The 15252-nt window shown below is 47.1% G+C and overlaps 1 non-coding gene across 1 annotated transcript; it reads right to left on the reverse strand.

Moving 5' to 3' along the window:
• Positions 1 to 12225: 12225 nt before the first annotated feature.
• On the reverse strand, positions 12226 to 12298 carry TRNAE-UUC (transfer RNA glutamic acid (anticodon UUC)). Its single transcript has one exon. It is a non-coding gene; the product is annotated as a tRNA-Glu (tRNA).
• Positions 12299 to 15252: the final 2954 nt, after the last annotated feature.

A 15252-nucleotide genomic window follows, 5' to 3' on the forward strand; every position in this document is an offset into this window, starting at 1 on the left:
TAGCACAGTGCATGCCATGGGGTAGACACTCGATATATATTGAAAGAATGAATGTGTACCTGTCACTGTCTCGTAACTCTATGAGGGAGATACAGTTACTATCTCCATGTTACATTATCTTCACCAGAGGCTCAGAGAGGGTAAGCAACTTGCTGAAGATCACACAGCCAACTAAATAGAAGAACAGGGCCTGTCTTGCTGTCAGTCCCTCACTCTGTCCACTTCATTCGTGAGCAGGCGCAGGGGATCACAGTCACTCTGCGTGCACAGGTGCCCTGGCATGGGGCACTTTGCTCCTATAGTCCCTTGGACACACATAGACATCCTTGTGTGTTCTGGTGCCTCAGGGTACCTGTGAGGGCACCTCTGTATGCTCTGCACGCAGAAACCTGCCTCTCCACCTGTCCCAGCATCCGTGTACCTGGACACCCACTGAAGCTGGATATGGGATGCATGATACAAGACACTGGACAGGGCAACCAGGCCTCCTTGGGGCACACTGGACCTGGCCGGCTCTTCCTGTCTCCCTTGGACCAGTGCCCAGAGGATGTGAATGCCTGTGCATAATTGTACTTGCACCGGTGTATGTGTGTGCAGACATTTCTGTGCACACGTGTATCAGGTGTGTGTGTGTATGCATGTGAACCTGAGTTGCTTCTGCCTCAGGGACCCTGGGCTGCCCCACCTCAGGGTTCAGCTCTTCACAAACAACATGAGGTCCTGGGAATGCTGAACACAGAAGCTGGAAGAAGTCAGCTCTTGGCCTGGTGTCACTGGGTGGGAGTGCGTCACAGAGCGGGCAGTAGGGGTGGGCACGAGCCTGGGGAGTTGGGGGGTGGGGAGTAGTGCTTGGGCTGGTGATTAGCAAATTCCCACTGTCCTCCCCCATCCCAGAAAAGGAGGACATCAGTGCTAGAGTTATGTGAGAACACATACACACATGTACACAGACATACGAACACACACATTGATACAAGCACACAACCATAACCACTGACTCCCATGCAGACAAACACAGATGGCTTCACAGACGGGACACACAGATGTGCCTGGACATACGCACTGACTCGGCCTCCTATGCACACAGACACATGCACACACACACACCTGATGAACACACAGATCTACAGACATACATGCTACAATGAGCAGATCCGGTCTCATCGTAAGAGCTCCTGCCTGACCCCTCTACCTGGCCTGTTCACCCTCTCCCTCTGCCCGTCCCCTCCTTTTCCCTGAGCTCACCTGAGCCGGACCGAACTGAACTGAGGGTTCACTCGGCAGGCTGAGTGAGGGCTGTCTCTCCTTTGTCTGTCCACTCCCCAAAGAGTCCAGGGCCCGGAGCACCTGAATCTTCTTGGCTCTCCAGCCTGCTCTGTGTAAGTCCCCCCTGGGGCAGGCTAGCACAGAGAGGACAGCCCTCTGTGGACTCAGACTTAGGCCCACCACCTGATGCTGCTTATGGAACATCATCTGTCATTACACCAACCTCACAGTGCACACTCAGCCACTTCCTGCTTCCTCTGGGCCTGTGATGATGACTTACTCTCCACTTTCCCTGAAATGTAATTGCTGCCTGGCTTATTCCTCTCCCCTTCTGGACTTCCCTCAAGGACAGGAGCCAAATCTTTCTTATCTTTCATTGTTTTCTAGTTTTGTTTTGTTTTAGTTTGCGTGCATGCTCAGTTGCGACCGACTCTTTGTGACCCTATGGACTCTAGCCCACCAGGCTCCTCTGTTAATGGGATTCTCCAGGCAAGAAAACTGGAGTAGGTATCATGCCCTCCTCCAGAGGATCTTTCTGACCCAGGGATCAAACCCATATTGCTTATGTCTCCTGCATTTGCAGATGGATTCTTTACCCACTGAGCCACCTGCGAGGCCCTTGTTTTAGTTTAGAACTTGACATATAGTAAGTGCTTCATAAATACTAATTGAATACATGAAATGAGTGAATGAATGAATGAGAGCTTCAGCCCAGTCTCCCAGACACTCTTGGTTTTGCTTGGAGGGGCTGGGTGATTAGAAGGTGGGGTCTTTAGCTGGGAGTTGGGACACCTGGCTTCTAATCTCTAAGTGATAAAGTGACCTTGGGCAAGTCACTTCCCCTCACTGGGCCTGGTCCCCTCCTCTGTGAGGTGGAGGGGAGCTGATGGCCAGGTGCTTCCTGACATCTTTCCAGCTCTGCCACCAATCATGGGCGATGCTGTCTGGGTGGCCTGGCTCCAGTTTTCTGGGAGGGGCAGGGACATGAGAGGAGAATCTGAATATCCTTTACTGCAAAGAATAAACTCTGACCCTGGATTGGCATTCAAGGCCTTTCACCATCCAGTCTCAGTCTCAACTTCTTCCTTATTTCATTCCCTTCCCTCACCCCATACAACATGCATACACACACACTCTCTCTCTCTCTCATGGACACTGGGCAAAACAACACACTCACAAGAAAAAAAGGGCTTGGGCCTGTACCTGCTGTCAGCATCTCGGTGTGATGGAGGAGGTACTGGCCATCAAGTCAGGCGATGTGGGTTCAGATCCAGGCTTGAGCACTCATGGGCAGGGCACTTAGCCTTTCTGTGCCTCAGTGTCCTCATCAGAAAGTTGGAAACAGTAATATTTTCCCTGTGGGGACGCTTCTGATCCAAGGAAGCTAGTGTCTGTGAGGCACACTGAATGTTGTGTGACCCTCAAGAAGGATTTATTAGAAACCTGCCTTGTGCGCAGTCCCCTGACAAGGAGCTGAGAGATTTGGGAAAGTTGCTGCCAATTTTGGGGGACTCATGATCTAACCAAGAGGATGGAGGCATAGCCAGGAACCCCATGGGAAAAAATAATGTAACTGGAAGTAAAGGGCAAATGACAGGCTGGGGGAAATAGTTGCAATGGATATGACAAATAATGAATATTCTTGCCATCTATCAGTCTCATTCAACCTAAGGGGGAAACTCCCCACATAGACCTCAATAGATTAGTGGGATACGGATACAAAATTTACAGGACAGAATATAATACTGTATATCAACTATTACTCAATAAAATTTTTTTTTAATTCACAGGAGAGAAATTATAAATGTTTAGTGGTAGACATATGTAAAATATATTCTGTCCATATCAGTCATCAAAGAAAGGCAAATTAAAGCAATGGTCACACTTCTACCTATCAAATTAGCAAAGTTTTTTTTTTCCTTTAAAGAGAACACCCAGTGGAGGTAAAATCATAATGAGAAGGACAGCCTCAAACACAACCACCTTTTCTTTACTCATCATTCAATACTTCTCGGGGACATGTGACATGGTGGGTGCTGGAAAGCAGGCTGACAGTGTCCATGAGGATCCTTCAAAGCAGGTGCACCAGCAGTGCAGCTAGAACTCGTGTCCACAGCACTGACTGACCCAGTTGAGCCGGGTGTTGAGTCACAGAGAGGTGGATGCAAACCTGGGTGTCGTTAGTGGCACCTGAGCAGAGCTGCCTGAGTGGCCAAGCCCTGACCTTGTCTGTACAGTGAGGATGGACTTCCCTGGTGGCTCAGAGGGAAAGAATCCACTTGCCGAGGCAGGAGACATGGGATCGATCCCTGGGTCAGAAAAATCCCCTGGAAAAGGAAACGACAACCCACTCCAGTATTCTTGCCTGGGAAATCCTACGGACAGGGAGCCTCATAGGCCATGGTCTGTGGGGTCGCAAAAGAGTTGGACGTGACTTAGCGACTAAACAACGAGGATGATCATATCCAGCCCACAGCATTGTCGAGCACTAAGACAGCCAACAAATGTATGACATCAGACCTCAAGTGACTTCCCCACGGGTGGCAGAGCCTATGGACATGTGATGTCCACTGTGCATTGTTTATCATGGGGGGAAATACCCACCCAAGTGTCTAAAAATGGAAGAGGGGCAAATATATGTTGTTCCATTGACTACATCACCTATAGAAGCCATTCAAAATGGTACAGCAAAAGATCTTTAATGACATAGCCCAATACTTGCAAAATGTCTGTTGATGGTACGTGACAAGTGACATAATCGCTGCAAAGCAGCATCCCCAGAAGGTATGAGTTCTATCACAATGAGGTGATTAAGGATGAGTCTACGCCTGCTTTGTTTTCTAAATGATCATAATTGCTCTCATAACCAGGAACTAGTTAAACATAATTAATGTTACATACTATAATTCACAGTTGGTGTATTGCCAGAAGGACCTTGTCAGGCAAGGAGTCAAAAGGCTATCACAGTGAGTAACGCCGATCCATGAAGAAACTTCAGGCTTCTTAAAAGCCAGGGATCCTTTCCTGCTTATCTGTGTTTTCCTAGCACACTGCTGATCCTAATCAATCAGTCATTGAGAAACTATGTATTTGCCTGCTTTACAAGCATCCTTTATATGTCATTTCTCCCAACAACCCTGTAAGTGGGGGAGCTATAATTACTTTCATTCTACACATGGGGAAACAGAAGTTGTCAACTTCAAGAGACTTGCCAAGGTCACAAAATTAACCGGGCAGAGTTGAGATTTGAACTCAGTTCAGTCTGGCTCCAAAGCACTGGGTTTAGCCACTTTGCCCTGCCATGCTGTGAGAGAACAAACACCCATTTATTCTCTGGTGCTGGAGACCAGAGGTGGGAGATGACTAACCGCAGCAGGAAAAGTAGAGGAAGGCACATACTACTTCCATAGGCCTGAGACACGAGACAAGAGGCACGGGAATGCGGAGCCTGGCTTCCTGCAAGAGGTCGGCGAGTCAGACAGGGGTGCTAGGGACATGAGCTCGTTTCTCCAGGAGGAGTGATCTGACTCTTTGTAGGCTGGATTTGAAGAGATGGCAGGTAGCTGGACGTATCGACCCATGTGAGGTGAGGAGGAGAGAGCTGAAGAGAGATATATGGAGGAGCCCCAGGGCGCTGGGTTAGGAGGCTGGCAGGGCACTTGGGGAAGGGAGAGTGTTTGCTGAGGATGTGCTATGTGTTGTTTTATGTCAGCTGTGTTTTGGGGTGCTGGGGTGCCTGTCCAGTCATACCCCTTTAAGAATTGTCCTCTATCCACAATTCCTCTTGAAGGCACATGTGCCCTATGACCTCATCATCCGACCTCATCATCTGTGGTTTGTACCAGGGGTCAACCACAGATTCAACTGAGGGGCAGTAAACACCTCTCCCTGGAATGGGTTGGGACCCTGGGAGATAGAAGTAGATACTGGGCAGCCAAGCTATCAAGTCACAGAGAGGGAAATTACACATATTTAGTGGTAGACATTTGTAAAATATATCCCATCCTATCAATCATCAAAGAAAGGCAAATTAAAGCAATGATAACACTTCTGCCTATCAAATTAGCAAAGTTTGGAGAAGTCCCTGGTGGTCCAGTGGTTAGGACTCAGTGCTTTCTTTGCAGGAGTGTGGGTTCTGCCCCTGGTATCCTGCAAGCCAGATGGTTCAGCCAAGAGAAAATATTGAGGCTGGGTTGGGCCATGAGTGGCATTGTGGAAGCCAGTCTTCAGAAAGAAGACACAGCTGCCCAGACAGAAGAGGTAATAAGGGGCCACGTGGCCCCATAGAGGGACAGAGGGAGCGTGATGACCATCACCCTCTGGTTCCCAGGAGACATCCTGTATCTCCTGCATTTTATTCCTCTCCTTGGAGCCTCATGAAGTTATTGGAGGTAGCATTCCGATCAGCCTCGTTTCCCTTGTGCTGGCTTTAGAGGGTTTCTGTTCTTTGCCACCAAATGACATTGAACTAACACAAGAACATTCTGTCTTAAGTGTATAGTGCCTAATGTAGTGCTTGGCACATTATTGGCACAACAAAAAAGGTAACTTTTACTATCTCATTTACTCCTCAAAGTAAACTGATGAGACAGAAGGTCCTGTTTTATCCATTGGAAAAATGAGGAAATTGGGGCTAACGGATGTTTTCTACAAATACTAGTTGAGTTCCAGTGCTGGGGATACTGGAGAGACAAAGGCTGGCTTTAAAGATGCCTATATTCCCATGGGAGAGACAAACAACAAACAAATAAATAAGAAATAAGAAACCATCAGGCAGAAATAAAATGCCATGCATCTGAGGTTCTAATTGTCTCAGAGCAATGTATGCAAGGTGGATTAAGGCCATGCCAGGAACTGGATGTCACAGACAAGTCACTGGGATTGTGGAGGGTTCGCTGGGCAGTGCTGAGGACCCAGGAGAGGTTGGAGACCAGGAATACCCAGTGGCGTCTGTCTCCAGGCTGGGTGACTTCCCCTGGTAATGCACTTCAGCCTGGGTTTGGAGCAAAGAAGGTTAACATCTGGACCAATGTGGGTTGTGATTTTGCTGAGCTGGTGCAGCAGAATGTCCAAAGGAGTAAGGATGCTGAGAGCACAGGCAAGAGGTTGGGTCCAGTGATGTATCTGGGGATTCTAGCTGGTGGTCGGGAAGGGAAGATAGATAAGAGTTCTTGGGGGTCTGGGAGGGACTGGGTGGGAGAAAACGAAGCCGTAAAGGTCCTGGAAGGAGATCAAACCAGTCAATCCTAAAGGAAATCAACTCTGAATAATCACTGGAAGGACTGATGCTGAAGCTGAAGCTCCAACACCTTGGCCATCTGATGCGAAGAGCTGACTCATTGGAAGAGGAAAAAAAAAGAGAGAGAGAGAGAGAAAAAATAAAGAAATAAAGTGCTATGAAGAAAATGATACAAAATGGCCTTTCAGAGCTCCTTTAGGCAGGAGAAAGCCTCTCCAAGGAGATGACATTTGAGCCGAGACATAAATGACGAGAAGAGTAGGCCACATGTGGACTGCAAGAAGAATGTTCAAGGAAGAAGAAAAAGCAAGAGAAAGACTGTCCAGCAGGATCAGGTTTGGGGCTCTCATAGGATAGCAAGAGGTCACCACAGGGAGAGTCAGCAAGCAGGGGCAGGCCACCAAAGATCTGGTGGAAATGTTTGACTTTAATTCTGAGTGCAGTAGGAAGATTTAAGAGTGCCATGGTACACAGCCCCCCAGAGATGCCGACTTGATAATCCTCCAAAACTGTGAATGTGTTACCTGACCTGGAAAAAGGGATTTCACAGCTATGATTAACATGGAGAGATAATCTCGAATCATCCAGGTGGGCCCTGTATAATCACAGGGATCCTTATAAAAGGAAAGCAGGAGGCTCAGAGAACAAAATGTGATGACAGCAACTAGAGGTCAAAGTGATGCAAGGAAGGGGCCATGAGCCAAGGAATGTGGGTGGCCTCTAGAAGATGAAAAGGCAAGGAAACAGAGCCTCCAGAAGGAACGAAGCCCTAATCACTTATATTGGGCTTCTGATTCCTAGAACCATAAGATAATGCATTCGTGTTACTTTAAGCTACTGAAGTTGTGGTACTTTGTTACAGCAGCAATAGGAAACTCATACAAGTGCTATGATTTGATTTTTAAAAGGAAACATTTATATATTTGGCTGCACCAGGTCATGGTTGCAACACCCAGGATCTTCAGTCTTTGTTCTGGCATGAGCACTCTTTGTTGCAGCATGTGGGATCTAGGTCCCTGACCAGGGATCAGACTCAGGCTCCCTGCACTGAGGGCATGGAGTGTTAGCCAATGGACCACTAGGGAAGTCCCTGATTTGATTTGTATTTTTTTAAAAAAAATCACCCTGGCTGCTGTGGATTGTGGGGACAAAAGGGAAGCTGGGAGACCAACACCACCAGACAGGAGATGACAGTGCCTGGACCAGGGTGATGGGAGGAGAGATGGAGCCCAGTGTCTGGATCCAGACACCGTCTGGAGGTGGAAGTGCAACAGCTTGTTGATGGATCAGATGGAGGGAGTAAGGAGATGGCAACCTAGGATGCTTTGGGTTTTACCTTTAGCGCTTGGGTTCTGGAGGGGCTGTTTATTGATATGGGAAAGGCTATGGGAGAAATAAGTTTAGAAGTGTCAAGGGACTCGGATAAGGTCACCCAGCCAGAAAATGGGAGACCCGGAACTAGAACCTGGGTGCGCTGACCCTCAGGCCCAACATGTTTGGACCTGTGAGATGATCTCACTAAGGAAAAGAGTTTGGGAGATGTTTTAGTTAACATTTAGTTAACACTATTAGCGGAGCTCTCAGGAGAAGCAGAACCAATGTATTCTCTCTGTGTGTGTGTATAGTATAAGGAACTGGCTCACATGATTGCAGAGACATGGCAAATCTAAAATCTTCAGGGTAGGCTGGAGGCAGACCTAGGAAAGAGTTGCTATTGTAGTTCAATTCCAAAGGCTAGCAGAATTCCTTCTTGCTCAGTAGAGGTCAGTTTTTATTTTATTAAGTCCTTCAACTGGTTGAATGAGACCCACCCACATTATGGTGGTAATCTGCTTTCCTAAAAGTCTTAAATGTTTATCTCATATGAAAAATACCTTCATAAAAATATTTAGAATAATGTTTGCACCACGGCCTTCCCAAGTTGATGCACAAAATTAACCCTCACACTTACTTTTCTAACTATCACACATTGTGCTTTTTATCTATATGAGCTCCTAGTCAAAGAGAAGAACATAGGGCAAGGAATTACTTTAAGCCTTGGGAAGAAAGGTTGGCAAAGGACAAAGAACGGGAGCCAGGAACCTGGAGAGAAACCTTCTAAGAAAGAGGGGGTCACGAGAGTAGCAGAGAGGAAAGTCCAGTGGTTGGGACTTTGAGCTCCCACTGCTGGGGGCACAGGTTTGATCCCTGGTCAGGAAACTAAGAGCCCACAAGCCACATGGTGAGGCCAAAAATAAATAAATAAATAAGACAGAAGAGACAGAAGAGGAAGACAAAGGACTTACAGAATTCGGCAATTAGGAGGTTGCTGGTGACCTTAGCAATGGGTCATGCGGGGAAAGCAAGGATTACAAAAGGAAGAAGTCTCTTCACTTGCGAGCAATGGGAACTCGGGTCCCACAGGGGAGGCAGCGAGTGAATGATTACAAAATAGAACATCCACTAGAGATTGTCATACTGAGTGAAGTCAATTAGAAAAAGACAGATACTGCTTACATGTGGAATCTAAAAAAGTGGCACAAATGAACTTAGTTACAGAACAGAAATAGTCACAGATGTAGAAAGACTTATGGTTACTAGGAGGGAAGGGTCAGCTCAGTTCAGTCGCTCAGTCATGTCCGACTATTTGCGACCCCATGAACCGCAGCACGCCAGGCCTCCCTGTCCATCACCAACTCCTGGAGTCCACCCAAACGCATGTCCATTGAGTTGGTGATGCCATCCAACCATCTCATCCTCTGTCGTCCCCTTCTCCTCCTGCCCTCAATCTTTCCCAGCATCAAGGTCTTTTCCAATGAGTCAGCTCTTCTTATCAGGTGGCCAAAGTATTGGCGTCCTTCAGCATCAGTCCTTCAACATCAGTCCTTCCAATGAACATCAGTCCTTCCAATGAACTTCAGCATCAGTCCTTCCAGTGAACACCCAGGAGGGAAGGGTAGGGAGGAATAAATTGGGAGACTGGGATTGATGTACATACACTGCTATATAAAACAGGTAACAAACAAGGACCTATTATATAGCACAGGGAAACCTTCTCAATACTCTGTAATGACCTAAAGGGGAATAGAATCTAAAAAAGACTGGATATATAACTGATCCACTTTAGTGTACAGCAGAAACTCACACAGCATTGTAAATCAACTGTACTTCAATAAAAATGTTTTTAATGCATAATTAAAATTTTAAAATAAATTTTAAAAATACAGCATCCACTAAAGCAGAAAGAAAACTGTGATAGGGAATACTAGTAAGGGAACCACTTGGATAGAGTGGTCAGGAAAGGCCATTTGAACAAAATGATGTTTAAACTGAGATTGGGAGGCAGAAAAGAAGCTGCCCACATGAAGGGCTTTGGGAACTGTGAGCTGGCGAGGGGCCTGTGCAAAGGCCCTGAGACAAGAAAGAGTTTGGAGTGATCAGCGAGCTAAAAGAAGCTTGGTAACACTGAAGCCAGGAGAGAGGCGATAGATGAAGCTGAGGGATGTGGCCTTATAAGGGATGGTGTTTGGGTTTGATTCTAAGTGCGATGGAAAATCACTGGAAGGTTTAAGCAGGGGAGTGAGTGATGGGATCTGCTTTACAACTTTTAAAGTTTATTCTGGCTACTGTGTGAAGGCTGTGTTGGGGGTGGGGTGGGGACAGAGGGGAGGCTGTCAGAGATACGTACGTGTGGGCCAGGTAAGCCGCAAACATGGCATAAATGGTAGAGAGAGGTGAGCAGTGGATGGGTTTGGGAAATGGTCTGGAGGGAGAACCGACAAAATTTGCCAATGGAGTGAATGTGGGAGGTGAGAGAGGGAGAAGAATGAAAAACAACTCCCAGTTTCCTGTTTATCAGGTTCACTGCTATTTACCAAAGGGAAATCTGCAGAGAAAGAGGTTCTAGGTAGGGGATCACGAGTTTAGTTTTTTATGTGTGTGCTTGTAAAAAATATTTATTCTATTTATTTGGCTGTGCTGGGTCTTAGTTGTGGCATGCAGAATCTTTCAGCTGCAGCAGGCGAACTCTTAGTTGCGGGATGTGGGATCTAGTTCTCCGAACAGGGATCAAACCTGGGCCCCCTGTGTTGGGAGCAGGAGGTCTTAGCCACTGGACCACCAGGGAAGTCCCACGAGTTTAGTTTTAGGGACGGGAAATTAAAGGAGTCACTCTTGGCTGTCTCAGCTGTCTTGATGAGGCTGGGTGGCTTGAGGGGTGGATACCTGTGGCTGTGTGCCCAGTGGAAGCTGCAGGTTAGCTGGGAAGATTCTCCTCCAGAACTCAGCGGGAACGGATGGAGGGTTTGCAGGGCAGGGGAGATGTTGAGGCAAGGACAGGGCAGAAATCAGGATCAAGTACTTGAAATGTCAGGAATCTGAATTAGGGGGAAGGGGGTCTCATGGGGGCCTGGTTGGGGGGGTGTCTAGGATCTCAGAGATGGAGCAGTTCAGGTGAGGCCAAGAGGGAGTGGTCCTGTGGACAGGAGGCTGAAGGGACTATTGACATTGGGAGGTCTGGGAGGTGTTGAAAGTGGCATTGACATGGAGCATGAAGTCCCCGAGATGCTGGTTGTGCCTCTGATGGAAAAGAGCACCTTGAGATAGACATCAAAGTCCTGGGTAACCAAAGACATCACTGGAGGGTGGGAAACCCCAGTGAGGAGAGGAGGGAGGCAGAACAGCAAGAATGAAGAGCAGGAAGTTCCCAAGACGGTAGAGGGATGACCACAAAGGGTGGCCGAGGGGAAGAATGAAGGAGTGGGTTTTCCAGACCCCAAGGGGTGAGAGCTGTGGCATCCCAAGGGTTTTGCTAGGGGAGCCCAAGTTCCCCACAAGTCAGAGACTCTGGGAGGGTGGGCCTGTGGTGGGAGCGGGCTTCCAGAGGACACACTGGCCCTCAGGCAGGGAGGGCTGAGCAAGGAAAGAGGAGGAGCAGAGCTGTGTTCTTGGGCATTTCCCTCCTTACCCTCTCTCACTGGGGCTGCTAATCTCCTCCAGGCTCTCAGCTTCAAATCCAGCCTTCACCAGAGCTGCCAGGGACTTCCCTGGTGGTTCAGTGGCTAAGCCTCCGGGCTTCCAGTGCAAGGGGCTCAGGTTCGATTCCCGGTCAGGAGCTAGATCACACATGCTGCAACGAAGGATTTGAATGCCACAACTATAGATCCTGTGTGCTGCAACTAAGACCCATGCAGCCAAAAAATAAATAATTAAAAAATAAATATTTTTTTTGCAAAAGAGCTGCCAGGCACTTCTTCTAAAGTACAACTCCATCCTGCCTCTTATCCGTGTCACAAGCCCCACTGCCCTTGAGCCGAAGTCCCTGCTCTTTAGCCTGGTACACAGGCCCTTCCAGAAGGATCTTACCTGCTGCCCTACTTCTCACCTCTCTCATCCTAAATCCCTACAAAGCAGGATGACTTATGCCTCTAAGGGCACCATGACCCATCAGGTCTTTGGGCCTTTGCACATACCATTCCCTCTGCCTAGAACACCTTTTTAATCTCACATTCTCACATGATTAGAAAATGCCAAGTCTTTCAAGCAAGAATTTCCTCTTTGGAGAAGCTTCTCTGACGCCCTCAAGGAGTCACGATTGCCCCTTTCATTGTGCCATCTGTCTTTCTCATCTACCTGGTCTCATAAATGTATCCCCAACTAGACCAGAAATACCTTAGAAAGATAGTATAAAACCCGTTTCCCTCTCTCTTTTTGGTTGCACCATGAAGATTGTGGGATCTTAGTTCCCTGACCGGGGATTGAACCCGGGACCACTGTAGTGAAAGTGCTGAGTCCTAACCTCTGGACCAGCAGGGAATTCCTTGATATTCATTTGTCTGTTCTCCATCCCCAGCCCAATGCCTGGGATACAATAGCAGTTAATACTTATAAACAACAGGACAAAATTACAGCTAATTATAAAAACTAGCATTACTAAGTAGTCAGTACTAATCCTAGCACTGTGTGAGCTCTGTATTTTATATATTGACTGCAGCCATGAAATTAAAAGACGCTTACTCCTTGGAAGGAACGTTATGACCAACCTAGACAGCATATTAAAAAGCAGAGACCTTACTTTGCCAACAAAGGTCTGTATAGTCAAGGCTATGGTTTTTCCAGTAGACACATATGAATGTGAGAGTTGGACTATAAAGAAAGCTGAGTGCCAAAGAATTGATGCTTTTGAACTATGGTGTTGGAGAAGACCCTTGAGAGTTCCTTGGACTGCAGAGATCCAACCTGTCCATCCTAAAGGAGATTAGTTGTGAGTGTTCATTGGAAGGACTGATGTTGAAGGTGAAACTCCAATACTTTGGCCAGTTGATGCAAAGAGCCAATTTATTGGAAAAGACTCTGATGCTAGGAAAGACTGAAGGCAGGAGGAGAAGGGGACGGCAGAGGATGAGATGGTTGGATGGCATCACCAACTCAATGGACATGAATTTGGGTAAATTCCAGGAGTTGGTGATGGACAGGGAGGCCTGGTGTGCTGCGGTCCATGGGGTTACAAAGAGTTGGACATGACTGAGCGACTGAGCTGAACTGAACTGAACTGATTTATTTATTTGGCTGTGCCATGTCTTAGTTTGGAGTGCAGAGTCTTAGCCACTGGGCCACCTGGGAAGTCCTGCCATGAGCTCTTTATTTAAATGCATCACCTTATATTAGGCCCATAACAACTGTGGTGGGGCACAGTGTTTCTATACCCATTTTACAGATGAGGACATTGAGGCTCAGGGACGTGAAGTGACTGGCCCAAGGACGTTGGGCTAGTTGGTGGCAGAGGTAGGTTTTGAACTCCAATAACGTTAATTCCAGTGTCTGTGCACTTAAGCACTATCCTATATTGCTTCCATGAAAGAGAGACAGAAGACACAATCTCAGAGAACAATGGGGTCACAGAGACTAAGGTTTGCAAGAAAGTCTGCAATAAATTGACAATAACAAAGTCATCTTTTCTTTGAGTCACAGTGTGATCACATTGTGTAGGTTGGTTGCCTACCCAAAAGCCTATCTCCCCTTCTTCAGAGCTGTCAGTTTTGCTTTTGTCTGTGAACACTGTTTCCCTCATAGTTCAAGTAAATCCTGACTGGTCTATGCTAATTTTAGTAGCATCATCCCTCTGGTCTGTGGTTGGTTCAGTGATGGGCATGTGATCCAGTTAGCTCCTTTAACTTTTTTTCAATTGGGATAAAACAACTCAAATGCTATCCTTTTAACCATTTTCAAATGCCACATAACTCTTTAAGTGATTGCTGGACTTGGCTGGAGATGCAGTGTCTGGAGCTGCTACAGCCATCTTGGGATCTTGAGGATAGTAGCCAAGATACTGAGGGTGGTGGAATGAGACTAGAGGACAGAATCTGATGTGTGTGGCTCCTCAACTGCTCGATCATTCCCGCCTCAGCTCTTCCTGATACATGAGATAATACACCACCCTGCTGTCTAACATTGTGAGCTGGTCTTCTATTACTTGTAGCTGAAAGTATATTGATAACGACACTGCAGTTGGTAGAACGGTTCTTGCCTGGCAGAGGATGACATGAATTATGAAGAACTTCACTAATCTCTAGGAGCTACTGCCCTAACCTGACCTTAGGTCTTCTAATAAGAATGATGATCTTGGCCTGGGTTAATAGCAATAGTGACCTGGGACATCATCTGAATAAGCTTGTAGGAACTGTAAAAGATGCAATCATGGCCATACCCAACATTAGTTAAGTATGCTTGTGGTGCTGGGATCATAAGGCTGAATCAGATGCAACATTTGTCCTTAAAGGGCTCACACTGCAGCGGGAGAGAGAATTGCAGGCCAGTGATGAGTAACGAAAAGCTCTGCATGAGGTCCTGAGGTGGACGTGCAAGGTGGCCGGGTGAAACTTCACGTAGGCATTTTGAAGGCTGGTAAGAGAAAGGTCAGAGAAGGCCTTTCTAGGCAGAAAGACCAGCATAGACAAACTCAGGGCAATATGATGACACTTCCAGGGAAATCACAAGTCATTTAACATAGTGAAAACTGGACTGGCCACTTACAGGCTGTTTGTCTCTAAGCAAATTACTTGATGTCTCTGAGGCTTCGAATTCACATTTGTGAGAAAAAGAAAGAAAGTAAAATGGTTGCAAAATTAGGTAACAGAATTTAGATGCAAAGCACAGTGCTTGGCATATATTAGGTGCACAAGAAATGGTCTTTATTATTCATCCATTTTTGTCACATGGTTCTAATTCATTATCTTCTCTGACCCAGGTGGCTGTCTTCCCTTTCTTGCTCATTCCTGAGCCTAGTAGCGAGCCCCCCCTCCCCAACTCCCACAGACTTTTCCTCAGGCAGGAAACCCGACCCACTGCCTGGCCTGGGACAGCTTCTAGGGCTGGGTGGTTTGTGTTATTCATTCTCTCTCTCTCTCTCTTTTTTTCCCCCTAAATGCAACAAAATAAAACCAAACAAAAAGCCCAACGCCTGGCGTGGCTTGTCAGGGAGTTATGCAAGTGTGTAAAAAAATAAAATAAAATAAACATTGAGTTTTCAGCATTTGGGGCTGTTTGATTAGGCACAGAGCAGGGCCAAGGGCCGGTGAGATGGGGGAGAGGCTGAGGGTAGGGGGGAGGGGGTGGGGCTTGGGGAGGTGGTGGATGGGACCCAGGACCAAACTCAGAAATGGCTGTTTGCCCCCTGCAAACTTGGCAAGGATCTGATCGAATAAGCCCAGACCCTGGTACTGCTCTGCTTTCTCTGGCCATCCATCCACCATCTCTGCTGTCTGCCCATC

Source organism: Dama dama, chromosome 20 (genome assembly GCF_033118175.1).
Source record: "Dama dama isolate Ldn47 chromosome 20, ASM3311817v1, whole genome shotgun sequence".
In the NCBI taxonomy this organism is placed as follows: Eukaryota; Metazoa; Chordata; class Mammalia; order Artiodactyla; family Cervidae; genus Dama; species Dama dama.